Genomic DNA, 25,875 nt, shown 5'->3' on the forward strand with positions numbered 1-25,875 from the left:
TTAGGGATTACTCTGGGATGGCAGACTGTTAGAATTACGTTGCCCCGGTGAAAATATAAGAGGTAGGGGATAGAACTGGCGATGGATGCGCTCCCAGATAAGATGGGAAAGTAAGGGAAATGAAGAGAGATCACTGCTGAAGAAGGGTAATAATTCGGGGGATGAGGGAAAGTGGTGCATAATGATGAGTCAGATGAATAATAATAATAATAATAATAATAATAATAATAATGATAATAATAATAATAATAATTATAATAACTGGTCTTGGCCTGCTTTCTTGGTGGAAGCGAGTTCAATTCTCGGGCATTCCATTGAGGGCTCAGAGATGTGTGTTTCTGGTGATAGAAGTTCACTCTCGACATGGTTCGGAAGTCACGTAAAGCCGTTGTTCGGTCCCGTTGCTGGATAACTACTGGTTCCATGCAACGTAAAAACACTACACTAACCAAATAATAATATAATACTAATAATAATAATAATATAATAATAATATAATAATAATCATAATAATAATAATAATAATAATAATTAATAATAATAATAATAAGAATAAATAATGGACGGTAGCAGAGGAAAAAAACTTTAAAGAAAGGAATAGGAAATGTAGCAAGACTCAATTTGAACAGGACATATTTATATTTTCTAATAGGCTAGAAGTAACCGAATACTATCGAATTTCCTACACTTTGAGAATAGATTCAACCCAAAAGAGAATTACATGCACTACGTAACATCTAACCTGAGCAAGATGCTAACTTGTGCCATATTTGCATTTATATAGTTGTGAGAGTTACATACGCCGGCTGTGCTTTATTATTTTGACTTGATATTATAACCTAACTTTTAAGTTGGGCGTATACCAGGGCCTCATAACCGAAGAAACACCCCCCCACCCCCCCCCCCCCCCCCCCCCCCCCCCCCCCCCCCCCACCCCCCACCCCCACCCCCGCCCCCCCCCCCCCCCCCACACCCCCCCCCCCCCCCCCCCCCCACCCCCCCTCCCCCCCCCCACCCCCCCCAACCCCCCCCCCCCCCCCCAACCCCCCCCCCCCCCCCCCACACACACCCCCGCGCCCCGCACTTCCCCTGGTCACACGCTTCTACTTCTATAAGCGTTACGACGGGCGCACGGAACGTTACTAATAAATCGTTACACTCTTGAAGATTACTTTTTTATGGTTATATCATAAGGATAATGTGGTTCCAATGTATTTTGTCAATCAGATTGCGCGTTTTGAATATTATTTTTGTCATGGAATGTTTGTCAAAAAAAAAGGTAACATTTTGATTAATCTACAAAGTGCAGACTCGCACTCCACAGTGGTCGATTTATTCTTCATTCTGAGGCTTTTATACTTTAATGAGTGGCTAATTTTGATCATTTTGGAATTCTCTCTCTCTCTCTCTCTCTCTCTCTCTCTCTCTCTCTATCTCCTCTCTCTCTCTCTCTCTCTCTCTCTCTCATTTCAATCAAGCATTTTTCTTTGTTTCGGGGCTTCTTTGGGAAGTAATATATCGGATTTTTTTATGAATTCCGGCCTAAGTATGGGTAAGCCGATTTAAGGTGGGTTGCTCCCGGAAAAGGCGCTCTTGTGATAAATACTGTTCTGTAAGCTCAAGGTATTCTTGAAGGGTAGTAAATGAAGATATGCTCATCAGAGAGATTAATTATTCGTATCAAAATGCATTGTAGGAAAAAGTGTATCAAATTAACATTAAATTAACATTAAGAAAGTTAATCTTATTGGGGTGGGGGATATTTTTCTGTAGGATTCTTTAGCTGTAAGATGCTGCGTTGTATTCGTTAGTGCTGTGAAGCTGTTCGTTATTAGGAGAAAAAAAAATTTCAAAAGTCTAGATATCCATCTTTATAAGTTCGACCTAATAAAATCAGTTTATTAGGTTTATTAAGTTTTTTATGAAAATTTTAAAATTGCGATGCTGGACTCGGCGCTAGATATCATTCTTTATATGTTTAACCTATTAATTTTTTTTTTATTCTTAAAATTGCGATGCTGAACCCAGCGCTAGATTATTTATACGTTCGACCTATTAATTTTCTTCTTTTTTTTTAATCTTAAAGTTGCGATGCTGAACTCAGCGCTAGATATCATTTTTTATATGTTCAACATATTAATTTTTCTTATTTATTTTATTCTTTTTTAATCTTAAAATTGCGATGCTGAACTCAGCGGTAGATATCGTTCTTTATAAGTTCCACCTATTGAATGTTTTTTTCTTTTTCTTTTTTTTAATCTTAAAATTGCGATGCTGAACTCAGCGCTAGATATCATTCTTTATATGTTCGACCTATTATAATTTTTTTTAATCTTAAAATTACTATGCTGACTTAGTGCGCCGAGGCTATATGTATGAAAAAACGAGTTTAATGGCCCTCCTGGAGTTACTAGTCACCCGTAGCAGATAATATATATATATATATAGATATATATATATATATATATATATATATATATATATATTTTTTTTTTTTTTTGTTTTTTTTTTTTTTTTTTTTTGAGAGAGAGAGAGAGAGAGAGAGAGAGAGAGGGTGATGAATGAAAAGAGCTGTGTTTAGGAAATTGTGTGAACATATTTTTGCTCTACCATAGAATGGGCGTCGTTCCCATTCTTGAATTTTCTCATTGGCATTGAAAACTGAGAGTGGTATTAGACATAGATGACGATCTCCTCTCTCTCTCTCTCTCTCTCTCTCTCTCTCTCATATATACATACATACATACATATATTATATATATATTATATATATATATATTATATATATATATATATACATATATATATATATATATATATATATATATATATATATATATATACTATATATATATATATATATACATACTATATATATATATATATATATATATATATATATATGTATATATGTATGTATGTATGTATAATATATATATACATATGTCCATATGTGTATATATGTAATATATATGTATATACTTGTATATAAATTATACATATATGTCTATGTATATAAACGTTATGATTATATATATATATATATATATATATATATATATATATATATATACACGATCAGGTAATATAACATTATTATAAGATACGTGGCATAAACAAGGTTTTTTTTTTCTTTTTTTTTTGCGATTAATGTTGCTAATGTAATGAAGCATAATAATAGATCCAGCGAGAACTGAAAGTATTAAAGTCGAGTAGGACATAGCGTGGCTGATGTCATCAGGGTCTCTAATTAATTAAATCCCCTCATCACACCGTAGTAGTATGGGGTGGTGTTGGGGACGGGGTGGGGGAGGGTGGGGGTTTGAGGTCAGGGGCAGGGGAGCCAGTGAACCTTAGCTACTCATAATAATTAATAACCCCCATACACTCGTTGTGCTGGCGTGTGCCGAGCCATTGTCTCCAGGCTGTGTCAGATGACGGAATTTTTTGTATGTTTTCGTCACGTGTACACGAAGGCAGATTTCGAGGTGGACAGGTTGACCAGATTTTTACCAAGTTAACAAAGGCAAAGTAAGCGCCTCAGTGCGTGGTCGGTATGGTGTTGGCGTGTCAATGTGGTGGACGCGAGTTCGATTCTCGGGCATTCCATTGAGGGGTCAGAGATGTGTATTTCTGGTGATAGAAGTTCACTCTCGACGTGGTTCGGAAATCACGTAAAGCCGTTGGTCCCGTTGCTGAATAACCACTAGTTCCTTGCAACGTACCAACACCAGACAAACAAAAAACAAAAACAGACACATCAAAAAGACAGGTCGACAGATTTCTTGAAAAAAGACCATACGTCAAAAAAAAAAAAAAAAAACTGGTGGGCAAAATTCTACTAAGTTAAAAAAATATATACAACCTAAGAAGGCCGATTGACGGATTTCTGTCAGCTTAACAAAGACGCATACGAAATACGGGTTGACAGATTTCTACTAATTTATAAAAAAAAGTAACAAAAATACGTACGGGTGACAGAAGTCTTCCAAGTTATAAAACATCACCACAAATATGGGCTGACATATTTCTACCAAGTTATTAAAGATAAGGAAAAAAATACGGGTTAACAGATATCTACCAAGATGTAAACAAAAAAAAATCACAAAAAATACGGATTGACGCATTCCTACCATGATGATACGCGCACAAAAAAATTAATATCATACAGAAACAAGTGGTTGCTGTCACCTGTGTTATGTAATGTAAGGCACATCTTCATTTTGTCTTTTTCCTAATATATTAGTAATAATAATATAATAAATTTTATTTTCAGCTCAAGGCCATATACATAGAGTATACAAAGTACAGACAGCAACATATACAATCTACGTAGATACATTAGATAACATGATAAAAAAATGAATAATCGTTAATATCCATACAGTTGCTGAAGTAGTATAAATGATAGTGATCATAATAATGGTAATAAGTGTAATAATTTGAGGGTAGTTTTAAAAAAGCATTAAAAGTAATAATAATTGGTGAATGGGTTGTATACAATTACATTGCAGCTAGAGACCTTAGATGGTTATAGTATTCAGGTCCTAAGGGTTAGATACGAAAATTGAACGTAGAAAATTTCTAAATTAATAATATTCACAGTAATAATAAAAAGTAGAATATCAGTAATAACAAAATTGCAGAAATATAATAATAATGACAGATTCTGCAGATGTTACTTTGCAAAGACAATAGTCATTTAGGAAACAAACGCCTCATTTTTCCATCTTCTTGCCTCACTACTTAGGATGCTTTGTATGAGCGAATTGCTGTTGTTCCGCACTCGGGTGATCAGACTTGAGTTACAATGATTTTTAAGTTGTCCAGGGGGTTTTCTGTGAGCATTTGTGTAGCGGAGTGGTAGCGAGGAGTGTTTTTGAGGCGTTTCAAAATGTCATTGTGCATAACAGTGATACGTCTCATGGTCTCACGGGTAAAGCGCCTCAGTGGCGTGATCGGTATGGTCTTGACCTGCCACCTCGGTGGCTGCGAGTTCGATTCTCGGCCATTCCACTGAGGGGCGAGAGATGTGTATTTCTAGTTCACTCTCGACGTGGTTCGGGAGTCACGTAAAGTTGTTGGTCCTGTTGATGAATAACCACGGGTTCCATACAACGTAAAAGCACCTTACAAACAAACAGTATTCGAAAGGGAACTGGAGAAAGAATATTCGTAAAATTGAACTCAAGACCAAATACAAAAAATTGGATATTCATGCAGTCGGGACATTTAAATGCAGAGTTCAGCAACACTGCAATGCAGATATTTAATCGCTATCAGGAATTGCATTCAATTAGCTCTTAATGAGACAGCGATCACATTTGCTGATTACTCCTAAAAGCCTATTACGCTATCTGTAAATTGAGCTTTTGCTGTCTGTATAGTTTCTTATCCAAATCACGGGCATGAGATAATGATCTGCTGTATTAGCGATTTTCACATATGGGAAGGTGAGGTACTTTGATTTTGCACTGCGCAAGATGCATGTGTTTGATTTCCGTGAGAGAAGAGAGTTTCATTTCTGGACTTTTCCTGGAAGTGGAGATAACTTGAAAATAGAGGATAAATACAGATTAAGATATTTAGATTTCATTCTTTATAGATGCTATAAGCCAGATTTGTGACGTCCTCAAAAAACTACTGCACTTTTTCAGGGTGATGTTCTGGAAGAGTCTAATTGTAAATTACTACAATAAAATGACCAAAATACCCAACTGTCATTTATTTTCTGTAGCAGAAACATCTAAAAATCTAAGTAAGATATTCAAAGAAAACGATATATTTTGCATGAGTCAGATGCATAAGAGAACAATGCAAAAAGCAAAAATTGCACGTTGAAATTATCATCCACTCATGATTGGTCTCAAAACACTTTCAGATAAAGTTTCCAGGTCTCAATACACGATTGTTTGTTTTATTTTGATAACGATCGACAGTCAATATAACTTTTGTCTGTCGTGTGTTTTACCTCAAAAGTTAATATCCTGGAGTTGGAGAAACTAATTCAAGAGGCTACTTGTCTTCATTACGCGGAAAAACACAGGTTGATTGTAATGGGCAATATACTTAACATCCAGTGCTGGAGCAAACAAGAATTATTGAATGAGAGATAAAAAATATGCGGTTCGGTCCGGCATTCGAATATTAATTGATGAAATATTTATATATATATATATATATATATATATATATGTGTGTGTGTGTGTGTGTGTGTGTGTGTGTGTGTGTGTGTGTGTGTGTGTAATGTTATGGTCTGCGTGCCGGGTTTTTTGAATGAAGCAATAATCAATGAAAATTTTTAATCTTCTCAAGATCTACACCTTTTGCGAACACGCGGAAACTGACTAGGGGGGCACCCACGGCTACGAACAGAAAATGTGAAGATACCTTTTATAGAAAACACTAACTTACTTTAAGGATTGAATGTAAACATAAGTTGTCCGCAAATGAATTATTATTTCTATATAAGGCACATCAGAAGATATAGTACAAGAGCACTAATCGGCTCTGTGGCTGACTCTGCTATGTACAGTAGCAATGACAAATGTGCCACCAAGTTGCAAGCAAGGTCACTTAAATGAGGATCTAGAACTTAGGACTACAACATGGAATAATACAGTGCAGTGGAGCTCTATACCTGAGCCTTTGCTCATGCTGGTATCCTGGGCTTCAGAAACCCAAGATTGGCACTGGTAGGATACGTTGAGTGACACTGTTGAACCACTGGAGAAGGCACACAACAGGGTAGGCTACACGGATCTGCAAAGCAGTCAGAGCTGATACATAAATCCAATGATAGAATAAAATATGCTAAATAAAAAAGCATATCAATTACTCGAATCCTATATCTCTTTAATTCACATGCATATAACGAGTTGTTAGCGTACTTGAATATAACTTATCTCAAACAACTTAACAATTATAAATGCTCTCACAGGTCTCTAATGGAGACGACGGGAATGGTTAAGGAATGGGAATAAGAGAAAATAGGTGAAACAGGGAATGAGTGCTAGGAATTTCAGTTACCTTAATCACAAAGTTATCAGCCTAGTTCTTGTGGTCACTGGTTCTGTCAGATATGCATGGCCGTGAAGGTGTTAAGATTATATATAGATTATATATATAATATATATATATATATACATATTTGAATAATAATAATTTAATTTGTTAGTTTTATCGTTGTACAATATCCAGTTCGGTTTTTCGTTAGAGACATTGATTTCCACACCTTTCCTACCCATTATTTTCAGGGCCATAACGACATGAATAAATGCCTAATCTCAGATAAGTTTGCTTACCTATAGTCAAAACCGGTTAATCCAACCACAACAGGATAGGCTTCTGAAATAGAGATTAAGCTTTCCTTAAAGATGGATTACCTCCTTTATAAAGGAGAACTGGCCCTGGGCCGAACTAAGAATTTTTAGAATTTAACCCTCACTGTGAGGGGCAGTTCATCTTTAGTTCAGTTCCTGATGGGCCCTAAGGTACTTTGTTACTTCCGTTGATGAACATCAACGCCTATACATTCTTCATACAGGCCCCGTAGGGGGGTAGCGCCGTCAGTGGACCTCATGCGGGGCTCTGTAGGCACTGCTTAAGGTTCTTTGCAGCGTGCCCTCGGCCCCTAGCTGCAACCACTTTCGTATCTTTTACTGCACCTCCTTCATTATCTCTTTCTTCATCTTACTTTCCACCCTCTCCTAACACTTGATTCATAGTGTAACTGCGAGGTTTTCCTCCTGATACGCATCTTTCAAACCTTTTACTGTCAATTTCCGTTTCAGCGCTGAATGACCTCATACAAGATGTTCATTTGCCGTAGACCAATAGGCCTCCTCCTGTGGGTTTTCCCTCGATCGCTGGGGAAGGTGAAGGGAAGACGAGTTTACCTTAAGAAACGTTCATTCCTGTTGGATGTGGGAGTCATAAGACGCTCAAAATAGATCTAAGGATGCCGCTAATCATCGTCATCTGTTTGGTTTTCTGAAAAACTGCTATTCTCAATTGGAGGCGTCGGCAAAAAGATGTATAGTAATTTGAGTCTTTTCATAGAGGAATTAGATTTCATAGGAATCTAATTCTTCATGGTAGTTCTGCATTGTCTTATTTACACCAAATTTAACAGAGTCAAGTTTGTATGATGTCAAACGCTTGACAAAATATACTGAAGGTTGGCAGTTTTTCTGGAATTCATCGGTTTCCCTAAAAAAATAATTTATTTTATTTCAAAAATCTTCAAATGAAATGGAGGGAAACAAAAACTTTTTCTTCCCGTTTTGCAGTCAAATATAAGTCAACTGGCACCTGTACTTGAAATCTGAAATGCGAAAAGAATACGATGGGCATATGTATGAATTAATATGAAATAATTTGAGAACCTATTGTTGTGACGTTGTTATTGATCTTATATATATATATATATATATATATATATATATATATATATATATATATATATATATATATATATACATACAAAGAGCTACAAATGTCCTTTAATATCTAATTCACTCTACCTCGGAATTAATATATTTTCATATATGCTTAACCGGAGGGGAATTTTTATTAGGCGATAATAGAATAGTCGGCGCCCGGGCGCGAACCCAAGAGACACCATAACTCCAGGACGTCAGTGAAGCTATTTACCGGTGGTGGAGTGGGTAAATAGCTTCACTGACGTCCTGGAGTTGTATGGTGTCCTGGGTTCGCGCCCGGGCGCCGACAATTCTATTATCGCCTAATAAAAATTCCCCTCCTGGTTAAGCATATATGAAAATATATTAATTCCGAGGTAGAGTGAATTAGATATTAAAGGAAATTGTAGCTCTTTGTATATATATATATATATATATATATATATATATATATATATATATATATATATATATATAAGCAAATACCACAGGAAAATGATAGTCAGAAATCCAAGCGCTTTCGTCTTTACTAAGACATTGTCAAGGAGCAAATGAAATATAATTGGAGAGAAAGGTCTCAGGTACACAACAAGATCAAGAATAGCAGATGGTTAATTGTCAAAAGGGTAAATAATTAAAAGAGATAATCCAGGATTATCGGGTATCACACGGTCACAAACCTAAACAGATTTGACCCTAACCGAAATTACAAAGTATCTTTACAGTTCAAAACATGTAAAAACTGAATATATTAATTTTGTTGCTTATATTTATCTACAACTTTTTTCATTATGAAAGCATCAAGTTTAAATAAACCAAGACTTAAATTTAGAACATTTCTATTATTTGACTTGATGAAACAAGATTCAATGATATTCCTTTTAACTGTGTCATTACATGGGATTAAGGCTCTTGCTTGACTCTAGTTAATAGGATGATCTAAATCTCTCATATGTACGAATAATGCATTCGATATTTGCCCAGTTCTCACAGAATATTGGTGCTGTTTGAGACGTTGTGAAAGAGATTTACCAGTCTGTCCGTAATAGACTATCACACTTTTTGCAAGGAATTTCATATATGCAGCCTGGAAGATCTTTAGGAGAATTTTTGATTACTAAACTCTTGACATTAATATTACTGAAAACAACATTTATGTTAAAAAGCTTTAAAATTCTAGGAATATCTAAAAACCTTTCGTCATATGGTAATTTAAGAATGTTATGCTTACTAAATTCAAGTTTGTCATTAGTTGAATAAAATGTTTTTCTAGCTCTTTTCCATGCCACATCTACAAACGTCCTTGGGTATTTAAGTTTCAATGCAATATCATAAATAGTTTTAATTTCAGCATCAATAAACTGCGGGCTACAGACACGTAAAGCCTTAGGAACATCCCAGAAAAAACAGAGAATTTAACATTTTGATGGTGATTGGAGTAGTAATGAACAAAAGAGGCAATGTTAGTTGATTTTCAAAAGACTGAAAAGTTGAAATTTCTATCATTTCTATGGACAGTTACATCAAGAAAATTCAAATTACAATTTCTTTCTTCCTCTACAGTAAATTTTATAGAAGGGACTAAATTATTGAGATTATTAAGGAATTCCTGGAGATTTTCGTGAACTGGCCAAATACAGAAAATATCATCCACATACCTAAACCATATAACTTTTTGGGGCAAAATTCTTGGTAAGAGTTTTGTCTCAAAAACTTCCATGTAAATATTGCCAAGGACAGGAGATAAGGGATTACCCATAGCCATGCCAAACTTTTGTACAAAAAATTCCCCATTAAAACAAAATTTACTATCTTTGATATATAACCTTATGAGACTAATGAGGTTTGCTACACTTAAGGGAATGTCATGACGTTAAAATTCACCCTCCAAATATTCAAGTAAGTCATCTACAGGCACTTTTGTAAATAAAGAGATAACATCAAAACTAACCAATATTCTGTGAGAATTGGGCAAATATCGAATGCATTATTCATATATATGAGAGATTTAGACCATCCTATTAACTGGAGTCAGGCAAGAGCCTTAATCCCATGTAATAACACAGTTAAAAGGAATATCATTGAATCTTGTTTCATCAAGTCAAATAATAGAAATGTTCTAAATTTAAGTCTTGGTTTATTTAAACTTGATGCTTTCATAATGAAAAAAGTTGTAGAAAAATATAAGCAACAAAATTAATATATTCAGTTTTTACATGTTTTGGACTGTAAAGATACTTTGTAATTTCGGTTAGGGTCGAATCTATTTAGGTTTGTGACCGTGTGATATCCGATAATCCTGGATTATCTCTTTTAATTTTTACCCTTTTGACAATTAACCATCTGCTATTCTTGATCTTGTTGTGTACCTGAGACCTTTCTCTCCAATTGTATTTCATTCGCTCCTTAACAATGTCTTAGTAAAGACGAAAGCGCTTGGATTTCTGACTATCATTTTCCTGTGGTATTCGCTTATTTAATGAAGACACGTGCATCTACTGTGATTTTTTGAAGCATATATATATATATATATATATATATATATATATATAATATATAATATATTATGGTAAAAAATAGCAAATCATTGTGAGGATGTAAATCCGAAGACACAGATGACAGTTGAATTTAATAAGTTAAAATTACAAGTACTGTTGAGACCCTTTTGTCTGCCCTGAGAGGAAATCACCCATGGTATCTCGGAGTGTACAAATTTGTCAATTGCCGTTTTACCATTAAATCATTGCCCATAGTTCAAACCATCACCAAAGCAAACAAAAGACATACTGTATTCTTGAATACAAATATAACAAAATAAATACGCAAAAGAGTATAAAGATATTTCTTTGCATATGTATTATAAACACATCCATACACGTGTATATCATATGTGTATATCATATGTGTGTATGTATATATATATATATATTATATATATATATATATATATATACATACTGAAGATTTTCAAATTTCGAGACAATACTTAAATTCTAGGTAGTTCTAATATGTCATATAATTGTCATTTTATCGTCTGCTTTCTTCATTTTTACAAATTTTCAGCAATAGCCCATAATCTCGAATCTATTAATTTTTACTATGAAAAAAAATCACAGGCGAAATAGAATGAATCTACCTCCCCCCACCACCCCCTCCACCACCACCACCACACACAACGTTGCCTAAGTCGAGTGTAAAGGAAACTTGGTGGAAGTGCTAACACGCAGATAAACGGAATTCAAACCCTGTTACCAAGGCAACGGGAAAAGGTATTATTCGAAGGGTTTTGATTGTCGAAATGGCGAATTATTTTACGACGTCATCACAAGCGGGGAAATGCCTTCGTGGCCCCTAATGGAAGTGGCCTCAATTATCATCATTAGTATTTCCGGGTGCAAAAGAGAGAGAGAAGAGGAGAGATAGAGAGACGAGATGAGACCTTTTTTCCAGAAGAGAGGAGAGAGAGGGAGTGAGAGAGAGAGGCAGAGGCAGAGGCGTTTTGCATCTTCTTCAGCTGGAATTTAGCGGCCGGTGTTATCACTACGCGTATTATGTTGTGAAAAGGATTCCCATTCTCGTTCCGCCGGGAATTAGTGAGGAACGTTAGTGATTTTTTGCGAACGTTAGTGGGAAATTTTTCCGGCCCATTGGTATCCAGTAAAGTCACCATTTGCCAGCTAATGATGCTCAGAATTTGTTAGCGAATGGTTTTTATGGCAGTTTGGGATTGCGTATTCAGCTGCACAATAGTTTTTTTTTTATTTTTTTATTTTTGGGGGGTGGTTGTGTGTGTGTGTGGGGGGGGGGGCCTTCTGACTTATTTATGGCCTGCAGAAAATTCGAGCTCGCTCCATTGTATGATTAGAATGAGTCATTTGTTTTCGGTTGTGGGCGGTGGGGTAATGCTGGGGCAGGGGGTGGGAAGGCGGTGGGGGAAGAGATGGTATTTTTTTTCTACTCCCTCTCTCTCCCTCTCTCTTTCTCTCTGTTTGTTACATATCAGGTCATACCATTTTGTTATTCACAGCGGGGTCATGTGGGTGTCAGGGGTTGATTACGGAACGTGGTAGGATATGCCGATGTTCAAGGTCAATGGTTTGTTAATTATTTCATATTTGAAATAACTTGTTATGTACATTCTCCTTCTGGGTGTATGTCGTACGGTGGTTTTTATTATTTGATGCATTGTCGTATGCAAATTTCAAAGGATTTTGTTCACGTTTCTTTTTTGTTTTAATGGAATAATAGAGTACCCATTATTCGTACGTTTATTAGATAACATCTTATACACATACATACACACTTTGCACACACACACACACATATATATATATATGTATATGTGTGTGTATATATTTACAGATATATACATATCTATATATATAGATATACACACACACACACACACACATATATATATATATATATATATATATATATTATATATATATATATATATAAATATATATATATATATTTTGATGAACATACTTGGAACTTTGAAGTTTTTGCCCTTTTCGTATCAACCAGGTATCAAGGATGAGATCGCTAAATGGCCCCATGCCCAGGTATTCAGTGATATCGAGAGAAGTCATGTACTGACAATTACTTAATTATATACTGTATCTTGTTAACCGTACATTCAATTCATGCCCAGATCCAGTGGGGCATAACTTTCATTTTGCCAAATTCCGGAATCTCGCTTACGACCAACTGTCCAACTTTCCACCGAGCTGTACTAAGTGGGTACCAGCATTGCTGAAGTTACGAAAAAATAGCGTGGATCTGTTAATCTCATCTCTGTAGGCTTTCCTATGATGGGAAATATATGCATTTATAATTCATCATTTCATACTATAATGGGCAAAAGGTCTGTCCGTCCGTCTGTTATTCAACACGGCCAATCGGCTGATCCGATGGGCATGAAACTTTGCAGGGTTATGGTGGGGACCCCTAAGTTGGTTCATAATGGGGTTTCATCCTACCTCCTCCCCCCCCCCCCCCCAACCCCCGCGCCTTCCGAAGGGGGTGGGGGTGAGAAGGGATTCCCCGAAACGGAGCTTGTTCTGTCCGTGAAACGAGGCTGGTTATGCCCGTTGAATTAGTTAATTTACGAATTTTCATACATAAGTTTCATATACATATTTTTGCGAGTAATTATATAATATATACGTATATATGAGCTAAGTTTATATTCTAGTTTCCCAGTTTTCCGTTTTATTGCCATACATATATAGATAGGACAGGACGCGCTATTTAAATATTTTTCTTATATAACAGTGAACTCGGTTTATTACATAAGGGTGCTAAATCTAATTCAGTACATCTCGGCTCTACGACGGTTATGCGTGGCAGACTATGCTTTATGTTCTCTAGTGAATACATCCATAATTCTTGGTTTGTACCGTCTGTTGGGAAGTTTGCATAAATCCATATTTACCTAACTATTCATTTCGCCAGGAATTAACTTCAGTGTATGGCTTACTTTATTTCATAAGAATTGCTTCAGACAATAGTGTGTAACGGTGTGTTGTCTTATATCTCATTTTCTTTGAATTCTATTTCGTTTATACATTTTATTCAGTCTTTGTTCGTGTATCATGCTGCAGAATATATAGCTTACTTTTATTAAATTTTCCACTCCCATTTAAATGATAAAATTACTGGTACCCAAGGAATTACCCATTGTACACGGCAGTACAAGAAGTAACTGACAAGCATAGGTATGTAAAATATGTAAAATATACCATGAGTTTCCACGCTTTTAATGTAATACTTGTACTTGTAACTATGTTCAAAAGCAATTAGCTTTTCCGTATCAAATACCACTAGGGAAATGGAAGTATATAAGACCCCAGTTAAAAGTTGGCCTTGTATTGAAAGTAAAACTTGATATTTTCAGGGCCACTTCAGTATTAAGAAAATTCACATTAAAAGTTAGTTATCATGTATTTCCAACATATTTATCCAATTTACTTAAATTAACCCTTATTTGTGCAAGTCGGAAATAGATAGGACCGATAGATAGAATATAGAGAAAATGTGAGAGGGAGGTAAACAGTTATAAATGAAAATGGAAGGGATGGGGGTTATGAAATTCTATACCTTTTTTTTTATACTTTGTAAAAAAAAAAATTACCTAATATAGACTTAATCTAACAGGGAAAATGTCATAAACTGAGACACACAAACAAGCAACAGTACACGCAAAAACTAAACGTGAACATCCCTGCGTGCCCTTAGTATGTAATTCGTTTATTCCGTTTAGTTATCTCTGTGCGGAGAGAGAGAGAGAGAGAGAGAGAGAGAGAGAGAGAGAGAGAATTAAGCAATTACGATCTAGTGTTTACTTGAATGTGGGCATTTTTACATACGATTTCCATACTTATTTGTTTTTGTTTGTACGTTTAATTTTTGTGGGTGAGTGTAGTTCAGTTAGAATGTATGAAAAAAGTTATAGAATTGTAATACACGAGACATTAAATGACCTTCCTTAAAGACTTAGAAATATGAGTACACTAATGTATAAACATAATCCCCAAGTTGAGCTTTTGAGTTTGAAATCAAACGTCCACATTCGATATACGGGGTTCCCCCAGAATACTGGATTCTGTCATTGCTTTCGTATTCTGTTTGCCTTGAATAGTAGAATACACCGCCATACCGCAAACATTGCAAATAGTTGCCCACCAAGGCACGTTAACAATTCCATGTCAAAATTCAGATAACTTCGCCACTTCGTTTGAATTTCAAAACCCTTTGCTATCTATCTGAAATTCTAAAAATTCTTCAGGCTCTCTCTCTCTCTCTCTCTCTCTCTCTCTCTCTCTCTCCCTCTCTCTCTCTCGCTCTTCTTCTCTCTCTCCTCTCTCTCTCTCTCTCTCTCTCTCTCTCTCTCTGTCTTGCGGCCTCTTTCGCACACTTTCATAAACACACTCGAAATGGAAACGGATGGGGAAACTTGGTTGATCGTTATTCGCATCGTTTTATTCTGTTGGCCTCAAACCAGCAATTGTGAACTAAGACCGTAAAGGTTCATGTGTTGCGTAAGACTTCTTTTACAACCTGCATTGATGTACAGATTTTGTATATATATATATATATATATATATATATATATATATATATATATATATACACGTGCCGTTTTCCTGATAAATTACCAGTACAAGTTACCTCTCTTAACTTGTCCAACTTATCACACACACACGCACACACAAAAAATAAATAAAAAATAAAAAAACGGACAGACAAGAAAAAAGTATATCATCTTGTACCTTCTTACTGACGTATAACAACTAAATGATATATGTATATATATATATATATATATATATATATATATATATATATATATATATATATATCTAACAGGGAAAATCCCTAACGAGGACAAATGACACTCGTTTAAACAAAATGAAACAAGACATCTAATTGCTAACATAACCTACCAGTGTTCCGTTGAATACCCTCTCTGGAGTTGGCTGAAAGTCAAACTAGGCTAAGGTAAACTCCTGTGGTTACAAAAATATACTTTTTATTTCCCAAAATTAGCTAACATGAAAATGGAATAAAATTAATTAACACTGACTCAAAAAGAAACGTTAAACTATCATATTCCTCTCAAAATCAAATTTAAGTAAGTACCCCCTCATCCCTTAAGTGTCCAAACATTGATGATGACCCCATTTAAAATGTTAAAGTTTGTCAATAAAGAATGTGTGCCGCACCTCCCTTCCTTTTCTCTAGACTCAAGTAATTGTCACTTCAAATTTTAACTTTTTCAAAGTTCTCTTTACGGTACGTTGTCCGACGGATCTGCAACATCTCTTCTGTGGCTTGTTCCACACTCTTTCAATCAAAATCAGTGAGTCCCCCCTTTGCAAATATTCTTCAGATTATATGTCATTTTCTGTCCATTACGAACACACACTCACCGATTGCCATACAAGAGGCATGTACGCTGCATGCATGAAACTCGTGATCTTCGAAGCGTGTTACTGACCACAAAGGTGCACTGGTAAACAATCCTGTTTGTTTTTCATTTCAGTATCTTCAAGGAATCTAGCGTTTTTCATTTGTCTCTAACCGGCTAGAGCTAAGGTTAACAACCCGATTATTGTGCCCTTAAGATGGCTCGGCCACCTATGTCTTTTGTGCACCCCTGTCGCACACCACATAGGCTACTGGTATGTACTAGTTCATAATATTTGCAAGATAGCTCCTGTAACACATATTTCGACTATCATTATAGCTATTATAACTGCAATCACCGGAACTATGTAGCATTCGTCGAAGAATTCATCCCCATCGTTATCCTCTAGCGGTGGAACCGTAACCGTCTCCTGTGTGGGCGGAACTTGAACCGCCTCGTGGTCCCATGTAAGTGTTTCAGGAACACCTTTGTCGAATAACTGCAGATCCCGGCTGAGCGCGTGAACCATCTAATGATTCCTTCCTCTTCCCATTTATTGACCTCTTTTTCTACCTGTTCTCTGATTTTAAAAGGTATGCGGTACGCAGGAATAAAAATGGGTCTTGTACCTTTCTCTAAGTTTACCTTATGTTCTAACACATTAGTCAATCCCAGTTTATCCCCTCGTAAAGCTACCGTGTCCCCAAATTCTGCCAAGAGCTCGCTTACCGCTTCTATATGCTCTTTATAATCTGCATTAGATAAATGTCCTCTGAATATTTGCTTCCTTGATTCCATTTCTGTCTCTGAAACCCCCGTTTTCCCCTCTTCAATAGCCACTGAACCACTGTCATTACTCCAATCTTGGAGATCTACCACATATGTATTCTTCTGGTATTTCCTAACTGTATCATTACAGTTCAGTAATTCTACCAATGTAACACTAATGTTTGATACACTGTTCACTGATGCAGTGCTAATAACCCCTCTTAGTTTCTCGCTACCCTCAATTACGCATGCTTCCGTGGGTTTTTTGACTTCCCTCAATTTGACTTTTACCATAGTCTTTGAACCTGGCATTAAAATAGCATCGTCCGATAAAACACATTTATATTTGTGGTTAGTACCTCCCCATTCCACGATCCCATAAATATCACTGCCCGTGGTTCTCATTGCATCCACCAAGATATATATATGTATAGTATATAAATATATATATATATATAATTATAAATCTATAATCTATATATTATATATATATCATTTAGTTGTTATACATTAGTAAGAAGGTGCAAGATGATAAACATTCTTTCTTGGCCGTCAGGTTTTTTTTTTTTTTTTTTTTTGTAAGTTGGACAAGCTAAGACAGCTAAATTGTACTGGTAATTTATCGGGATAAGGTCACGTATATTTAATATTGTCTTTTTCCCTGCGTCCCCTTATAGATTTCAAATTAATCTTTCTAAAACTGAAATTTTACCCTTTTCACTAACTTTTCAGTCTACTCTCAACACGTGACCAAACCTCTTCCAAACACTTTGATCCTACACTAATCATTTCACTGCTGTGGGGTAAGTGGAAGTTTCTCACCCTGTGAATTTTATGCTCCATATATGCAAGGCAAGAAATGTTTCTTTCATTTACAGACAGCGTTCACACTTCTATAGAGAAAAGTTACATCATTGATAAACTCACGCATTTCAGAGTATGTCATTCGATATTTCTCTTATCTTTCAAACCTTTTGCATAGTCCCTGCTACCTTCCTTACTCCCTATTATGTGACTTGTCTCTTTCCGCATCGTACTATCATACATTATATTAGTTCCCAAATATATGTACTAACCAACCGCCTCCTTTCTTCGACCATCCATTCTAACATTTCTTGCTCTATCTTCCTGACATATTTAACCTCGTTACTACACTCGAAAAAATTAATTTGCCGATTCTCCTATCGTTTATCACTGTCCTCAATTAACACTGCATCATCTGCAAGCGTTGGCCAGTCCACACCCCATTCACGACACCTTTTCATACTCCATAATTATCCTTTCGCTGAATTCTCTCCTCATTCATCCATGAAAAGGATTTTAACATCGCATCTTTGTATCAGACCCAATTCGAGTCGCATGCAGTCACTCAGCCACTCTAGTGGCCAAGGTCGTTTCTCCTTCCTTCAGAATATTTCTTTTTTGTCGGCGTTCCCTCTGTGTTCGATATCTGTCAGACTTTCTGTCTTCTTCCAGCTGCCTCCGATAGCAAAAGCGTTTCGGCTACTTTTATTAGCTTTACCTGACTGATATTCGAAGCTACTTGATGTTGCGTGTTCTAATGATATTTTTTCTCAGAGAGCTTGTCGACCATATAAAACTGACTCATGAAATACGTATTTATGTATTTCAGTGACAATGCTACATAAGATGCGAATTTAATATCTTAGAAGAGTATAATTATCTCACTGAGTCGTCCATTTAATGTCAAGGGTCTCTTCATACAGCATAGAATAATTCAGTTCTATCAGTCTAATTTAACTTCTTCTTCTTCTTCTTCTTCTTCTTCTTCTTCTTCTTCTTCTTCTTCTTCTTCCGAGCTTTAACCCATTTTTATGTCTAATTTAACACAAGCTTTATTTTCGTCATTGAATCTCACAGCCAATGACTTTCTTTACCATACTTTATCAGCACCCTTCACGTTGCATCTTATCAGCTCTATCATAATCCTTTACTTTATATACGCTAGTATATAATTTTCCTTTAGTACCAGACTTTTCACACATATATTTTTTTAAAACTAATCCACATATCTTTCCCTGCAAATCTATTTGGTGTCTCCTCCTCCATCGAAACTTGACTATACACCTTTCAAGGTTTACTCTTTATGTTTGTAAAACCATCCTTTTGTACAAAATTGAAATGGACAGCCGTTGTTTCCTTTGCGCCGCAATAGACCCCTTTGTATTAGGAATGAAATAAAAGCAGAATAAGATAAAAACCCGCTTCGTTACATGATAAGTGAAATATATTTCGAAGGTTATTGCATAAACCGAAAGTTTGCCGCCTTACTTAATATTTAGCTTCGCCGGTGCCCCATCCATCTTCATCCACGCGGGAAAGGAATCAGCTGAGTGAGAAATATAGACGGTGCTGAGGGAGAATGCAACGGCAATGAAAGACCTTATTGTCAATATTGAGACGAATATACAACGCAGCAGTTTTGCGTATGTTGCAGTGTGTGGCTGTGGAGCAGTGAGAGAGAGAGAGAGAGAGAGAGAGAGAGAGAGAGCGAGCAAGGAGCAGTTTTAAAGGTGTTCGTTACTGCCAAGTTTTTTTTTTTTTTTTTTTATTCTGTCATTGGTTACTTGAACACTATGTAAACAATATATGTTTTCTGTCTTAACTTGGCAGATTCTTCGTTTTATTACTTACATCATTGGTTAGTTGAAAAGGGTATAAAAAAGAAAATGTTCCAATCTGCCATTTAAAAAAATATAGTGGACATTTTACCTTTTTTAGAAACCTTATTTTATTAGTTATATCATTGCTTAGCTGGACCTATAAAAGAAGTAGGATTCTCAACCCTGTTTTTTTTTTCTTTTTGTCAACTGAAAACCATTTTGTTTTTCAAATCATCGTAGAGTTGATAGTTCTCTGGCAAATGAAAGTTTCCCACGATCCCTTTTAACATCTTTATATAGCTGTGGTGTAGTCATAAAAATAAGCGTTTGCCATATTAACATCATACTCATTATAAATACTTGTGTCATTGTGGACTTGAAAACCACAATATCTAAGGATTAGGATTCCTCACCTGCCTTGTTATGAAATTCCTTTTATTAGTCTCATCATTGCTGACTTGAAAAAGGAAATCAGAAAGAAAAATTTATTTCCCATCATACCATTTTTTTTTTTCAATTTCATTGTTTAATCAGTCGTATCATGCTTAAGTTGAGAACGATGCTAAATATGCTGAATATTTCATCGGTATTGACCTCTCCAGAGAATTAATTCTCGTTACTCTTATTTCACTGCCGTTTTCACCGTCTCTTATCTGCAGTTCCCCCGTTCAGAGCGATGTACTTTGTCACCGTGCTTATTTGCCTTCAGAAGATTAATGAGATCAGGAAGTGTAAACAGAGTTTCTTTGGTTTAGAATCACAGAATGAAAAAAAGAAACATCAAAGGGGAAAACGGGACAGAGAGAGAGAGAGAGAGAGAGAGAGAGAGAGAGAGAGAGAGAGAATGGGCGTGCGTGGTTTTAAAGCGAATATCTGGTGAATAAATTCACCCTAGTGAGGTGAGAATTATGTCTTTTGAGGCTTTACTTCTTTTCAATTACGCTGTGATGCTATACAGTATGACATAACAACCTCTCTCTCTCTCTCTCTCTCTCTCTCTCTCTCTCTCTCGCTATGGCCCAAAGCTGTCTGATCACAAACAAGTACCTAATCCATTGCGTAGGTCAATAAAGACTTTCTGGATTCACAAGGAAATGTGCTCATATCATTACGACAAAGATTGACAATTTAATTCAACAGCCACGAATGTATGTATATCCAGATTGTTAACATAAAAGCAGACAGTGATTGAGACCCTATTCATATGGAACAAGCCCACAGCTAGGGGCGAATGACTTGAAATTCAAGCTTCCAAAGAATATGGTGTTGATTAGAAAGTAGTATTACATAGGAAAAAATAAATTAATGAAAAAAACATGTAGTAAATGTAAGTAAATCATTAAAATGCAAGGAGTATTTCAAGAAGAAATCAAAATAAAAGAGGATGATTATAGAGCATGATATAGAAACTTGATAACCATTGGCGTAGGTGTGTAGCACACGTGGGGGTTGGGGATGGTGGGTGGGTTGGTGGGGGGGGGGGGGGGGGGGAGTGACGCGATTGCGACAAAGGATTTTCCTGCAGCATTGAAAAGTCTCGGGGAGAGACAAACAAGTTGTTTTCGTCTCCTTGAGCCTGGCGTCTTAAAACCCTCACCCACTTCGCGCAGAAAGAAGCAGTGACGGTTCCCGGAACGTCCAACAAAAGGATTTTAACTTGACATTGTTTAAACACTCGTGGATGGGAACTTTTTTCATCTCATTAATGGGACATTTATCTCTAGACATTGCGATATGTGTGAACTTTTCTCGTGGCGCCGCGGGCTATCATTGTCCGTACACAAATATAGGTTAATTTTTGTGACATCGTTTTTTCTTTGTTTTGACAAGACGAGAGAGAGAGAGAGAGAGAGAGAGAGAGAGAGAGAGCTTGTTAGGAAAGAACTAAACCTTTACATTATCTAGACACGCGCGTGTGAACTTTTTTCCAATCGAAGATTTTGCTTTATCGAAAGAGAGAGAGAGAGAGAGAGAGAGAGATGGCTACTTTGGAAAACGGGGTTGTCATAATCCATTAATAGCTTTTAAAACATTTTAATTAGATCTCCTTGGAATGCGGGAAGAGGCGGGGAGTTGGGGGACGGCAGTTTTGAGGGGAAAGGGGTTAAAGGGGGGAAGGGGGGGGGAGGTGGACTCCGACGGGATGAGTAAGGGAGTGGAGTTGGAGGCTGAACCTCTCTCCGTTGTTTAATTTTCCCTTCCGAAGAAGGGAGAATTAACTCGTTCATTTGCGAACTATTTCTTTATTGTTTCATGTTTTTTTTTTTTTTTCGCGATTAACGAGTAAATTGTATGAGTCACAGTATGCTTAAATCGCCCATTACTCTGTCTCTCTCTATCTCTCTCTCTCTCTCCAGTCAGTAGCTAAATATTTTCCATATACTAGATGTCACAATATTTATAAATCGTTCAATAAGTCTCTCTCTCTCTCTCTCTCTCTCTCTCTCTCTCTCTCTCTCTCTCTCTCTCTCACCAGTCAGTAGCTAAATATTTTTCCCATATACTAGAGTCCAATATTTTATTAAATCGTTCACTCTCCTCTCTCTCTCTCTCAATATCTCTCTCTCTCTCTCCTCTCTCTCAAAAGTCGTGGCTAATATTTTCCATATACGAGATGTCACAATATTTATAAATCGTCCAATGTCTCTCTCTCTCTCTCTCTCTCTCTCTCTCTCTCTCTCTCTCTCTCTCCACAGATCACATACCGCAATGAGAAGGAAAACAGACTTGTATTTGAGGGTCGGTAGTGATTGTTCCATCATTTTTCCTCATTCGTTCTCTCTCTCAGTACCCCCTATATTTCTCTCCCAGTCGTTGCTTTTCCAGATTACATATGAAGGTGGATTACTTCACAGCTAAGCTGGATGTGGAATAAAAATGAGATGCGCGCGCGCGTGTGTGTGTGTGCTAGGGGTGGGTGCGCTCTGAACGTTTGTCGTTTGTTCCACAATTTTGTATTTTGTCACGTCAGTGTTAAATATACTACTTGCGATAGGTAATTTTTCGAAAGCAAGGTTTTTCACGTTTTTTTGTCCCTGTTTTATCACATGAATATTTTTACCTCGTCGTTTATCACGTAAATATTTTTGCCTCTCTGTTTCTCACATGAATATTTTTGCTTCGTTTATGACTTGAATATTTTTACCTCGTCGTTTATGACATGAATATTTTTTACCTTGTCGTTTATCACATGAATATTTTTGCCTCTTATTTTATCACATGAATATTTTTGCCTCTTATTTTATCACATGAATATTTTTACCTCTTATTTTATCACATGAATATTTTGCATCTTCGTTTATCACATAAATATTTTTGCCTCTTATTTTATCACATGAATATTTTTGCCTCTTATTTTATAACATGAATATTTTTGCCTCTTCGTTTACCACATGAATATTTTTGCCTTTTATTTTATAACATGAATATTTTTACCTCTTATTTTACCACATGAATATTTTTGCCTCTGTCACATGAATATTTTCGGCTTGTGGCTTATCACATATTTTTTACTTGGTCGTTAGTCAGGTGGATATTTTTATCTCGTTGTTTATCGCAAAAATATATTTACCTCGGTGAATGTTTCGTTTCTTGCTCTCTTTAAATAGTGAAGGTCTTACGACATGGTGTGTAGATATTTATGAATGAGCTTATGAGGTTGATTCTTGAACGGCTAATGATCTGAAGCAGCTAGAGTAGTATAAACCTGTCATTACCTGTGAAGAGAAGTTTACGAATAGTATTTATTCACTTTATATTATAATATCTTGAACCAACCGTAAGTTCGATAGTATACTACTATATCATTCTGCTTTATTTTACCGTGGACAAAAACATTACAGGAAATAATTATAGCTTGACTTCATTCTCTAGGAAAATGTATGCTAGAAAGTAGTGGAGAGAGAGACAGAGAGACAGAGAGAGAGAGAGAGAATTTAGTGTTGTATGGAACTGCTGAATTTCATTTACTTTTCAGGAGATAAACTGTTGTCGGTTTGATTCAATACCTAGAGCGAAGTTGAGTTGCAAGTAAGCCATTTCAAAATTATACTGCCAGACACCTCTTATTTGAAACGACTAGTCTAGTTCACGTACCTGTTTCTATACAATTTGAGTAGAGTTTCGTGGATGCGAAAACGATTCATTTACAATTGTGGGAGGAACTCTCCCGTGCTGACTTAAAGTTGAACCTTAAACCAGGGACAGGTTAATTCATTGGCATAAAATGGCTTACATTTTCCTTTTCGTTTTAAATTCTTATGGTTTACTATCTTTTATCCTAAAGAGGTTAATCGATTTTTTATGGCATCGGTGCACCCTGCTTTATATCAGAAACTTTTTATAGACACTCGATAACTCGCGCAACATAAATAACTATAAACAAATAAAAAGGAGTTTTACATTCTTGTGCAGCCAGTAACTGTTATTGTGATTTAGTAGATTTTCTGTTTACTTATAAGCGACTTCTATGCAGCCTGCTTTACAGTAAAAAAAAAAATCCAGAGAACAGATAATTCAGTTGAAATTACGGAGATCACATATGATAAAAATAAGTTTTTTCATCAGTGCTTGTAATCAAGGTGCACCCCAAATATTTAGTGTCCTAGAGCCATTAGCATTGTTCCTAACAGTTTATGTCAGAGAAAGTGCAAATTTACTCATTCCGTGCAAAAGTACAGTAGCGCCTTTTATCATTAAATTCTTTTAGACTTTGATGAATATTTTCCGTAGATTTTAACTTATCATGAACCACTGAGCTGTGAAGAGGATGGAAGATTGAAAAGGATGGGGGGTATGCCTCTTAGACATATTTGGAACTTACTTTTTAATTGCCCTCTGCAAGGGTTTATTAATGATGTGTTATTGCAGTACTGCAGTAGCTGACGTCAAGAATATTATACTTGACATAGCAATTGCACGTTGCATGATGTTAGTATAAAAAGCTAACAGTAACTCGAGATTATGTTAATTCTCAGTAGATAAATGAATGCTGTAGTTGTGTGGGATGTAATTGTTTAATTTTGATTGTCATTCATTGTATTCGTTTCACAAGTTACTAGCCATTGACCGTTCACTATTGATTCTGATGATGATACATATATGCGACTTTTCTCTCTTTTGATATTAGGCGTCAGTATTCATAGAACAAGTTATTCACCTTCCTACTGGACTACAGAGAATTTATGAAATGCTTGTATTTGGGGTAAATACCGACTGCCTTAGTTTATGGTACATTTCATATATATATATATATATATATATATGTATAATTTATATATATAATATATATATATAAATATATATATATATAATATAATATAAATAGTATACATATATATATATATATATATATATATATATATGTATGTATAACTGAATCACGAAAGTCTGGAACGTGATAAATCCATAAATGAAGGTATAAGCCACGAGGGAAAAATAAACAACGGTGTTGCCGCAAGATCTTTCGACGTTGAACGTCAAAAGATCTTGCGGCAACACCGTTGTTTATTTTTCCCTCGTGGCTTATACCTTTATATATATATATATATATATATATATATATATATATATATATATATATATATATATATATATATATATATATATTATATATTATATATATATATATATATATATATATATATATATATATACATACACACACACACACACACACACATATATATATATATATATATATATATATATATATATATATATATATATATATATATATATATATATATATATCGCATTGTCCAATAATGAGCTCTTTCGTATCCTGGTTGCTCATTATGATACATACATTTCGAGTAGCTTCATAGTAAGAATGATATACACTTTTCACCGATACTGAAGACCCTTGAATCTTGGACATTTTGGATAATATTTTGTAACAATGGTTTTCAAAAAGAGTTCCTCTCACAAACCAAACCTTATTCCACTTTCATGAAAGTACAATTTGACTTAAAAAATAAAGAATATATTGTTTGTTTGTGTGTATGGTGTTTTGACGTTGCGTGGAACCAGTGGTTATTCAGCAACGGGACCAACGGCTTTACGTGACTTCGAACCACGTCTCTTACATCTCAATGGAATGCCCGATAATCGAACTCGCGGCCACCGAGGTGGCAGGCAAAGACCA

Source organism: Macrobrachium nipponense, chromosome 7 (genome assembly GCF_015104395.2).
Source record: "Macrobrachium nipponense isolate FS-2020 chromosome 7, ASM1510439v2, whole genome shotgun sequence".
NCBI classification, from domain to species: Eukaryota; Metazoa; Arthropoda; class Malacostraca; order Decapoda; family Palaemonidae; genus Macrobrachium; species Macrobrachium nipponense.